The sequence below is a fragment of the Benincasa hispida genome, chromosome 1 (genome assembly GCF_027475165.1).
Source record: "Benincasa hispida cultivar pf3 chromosome 1, pf3_genome.v1.1, whole genome shotgun sequence".
NCBI lineage: Eukaryota > Viridiplantae > Streptophyta > Magnoliopsida > Cucurbitales > Cucurbitaceae > Benincasa > Benincasa hispida.
This window is the reverse complement of record NC_143478.1, coordinates 86,363,841-86,365,928: the sequence shown is the minus strand read 5'-3', so window position 1 is coordinate 86,365,928 and position 2,088 is coordinate 86,363,841.

The following is a 2,088-nucleotide window of genomic DNA, read 5'->3' as shown; positions in this document are numbered from 1 at the left end:
ACTACGCAATGAAATGTGATCGGTGTCAACGCACAGGCAACATTTCATGGAAGTATGTAATGCCAATGAATACTATCTTGGAGCTGGAACTATTTGATGTATGGGGGATTGATTTCATGGGACCATTCCCTCCTTCAAATGGTAAACATTATATTTTATTAGTCGTCGACTATGTCTCCAAGTGGGTAGAGGCAACTGCATGCGCCGCAAGTGATGTAGTAGTAGTCTCCCAGTTCCTAAAGAAAAATATTTTCACTCATTTTGGCACTCCCCGTGCCATCATAAGTGATGAAGGATCACACTTTGTCAACCACAATATAAAGGAGCTGCTGCACAAGTACAATATCCTCCACAAGGTGGCCACCGCATACCACCCGCAAACAAATGGCCAGGTTGATCGTGAAATTAAATTGATACTTGAGAAAGTAGTAAAATCTTTGCAGAAGGATTGGGCAATGAAGCTTGATGATGCGTTGTGATCATACTGGACTACATTTAAAACACCTATAGGTATGTCCCCCCTATGTGTTGGTATTCGGCAAGGCGTGTCACTTGCCTTTGGAGCTAGAATATAAGGCACTGTGGGTGGTAAAGAAGCTGAATTTTGATTTGAAGAAGGCAGGGGAAGCACGAAAAATGCAACTGGTCGAGCTAGAAGAATGGAGGAACAACACATATGAAAATGCGAAGATTTAAAAAGAGCACACCAAGCACTGGCATGATCAACGCATATGCGGTAAGAACCTCTAAGTCGGGTACAAAGTCTTGCTTTTCAATTCACATCTGTGACTCTTCCCAGGAAAGTTAAAGTCACGGTTCATAATTCGACAAGTACTTCCGCATGGCGCGGTGGAATTATCAAATGACGATGGAACCAACATATTCAAAGTCAATGGACAACGAGTAAAGGCATACCATGGAGAAGACTGGCATCGCCAAATCGACTCCGTGGACTAAGAAACTTTGAATAAAGAAGGAAGTAGGTGGTCCCTGCATTATCACATGATCGCAACTTATCGGGGACACAAGTTTTAGGAAAACTTCAAGTTTTCAACTATTTTCTCCACTACTCGGAATTTTCAATATCTTTTCAATTATGATTTATCCTTATTTTACTATTACTATCGTTATTATACAAAAACAAAAATTACGATAACGATTTTTATTTTGTTTAAAATAATTTGACCCTCTCTTTGTTTTTCGTACAACGATCGAGACGCTAGATTGCAGAGCTGTTACGCGAAGAAACACTTATCTTATTCCATCACCTCAATCCAAAGTAGAGAGATCGCCGCAAAGATGGATGCATCAATACCATGCGGGCGAAAGTGCAAAATTTGGGGGTGTACTCTTCCTTATCTTTATTTCCAATTTTGCGCTATCACATTGCATTTTAGTCTTCAAAGTTTTATCACTGCATCCTCTTTAATCACCGCAATCATTTGACATAGATAAATTTAGTGAGTCACCGCATTCTGTTTCTTTGCCAAGTATGATTTCAATGATGAAAAATATGCTTCTATTTCTTTCATATATATTAGAGTCAACTTCATCTTAAGATAGTTACCTCATGATATATTTCTCGAAGTTAGAGGTTTGTTAGTTTTCTTTCAAACTTTTTTTTACAGTGCATTCTATGACCATCACATGACTTATTTTAATCTTTTGGCAATGAGGACATTGCTGCATTTTAAATTTGAGGGTGAGGTATTTATTTTCGACCTTGTTATATTTATACAAAAAAAAAAAAATTAAGAATAACAACTCCACTGTCAACGCATGGGAAACCCATGTTGATAAGAGTTTAGTTGTGAAAGACACTTACCTATAGTTGGATGTCCACAGGACACATGTGGGGGCAAGCCAAAACGAAAGTAAGTCACCAGGATCAATGCATAAATAAATGACCGCAACTCCACTACCAAATTGGTATGAGTATAGTCTGAGAAAGAGTGCATTGCTCGTAGTTGGATGTTTGCATGACACACGTAGGGGCAAGCCAAAACGAAGGCAAGGCACTTGGATCAGCACAAGGTTAGAAAATATATATATATATATATATATATATATATATATATATATATATAT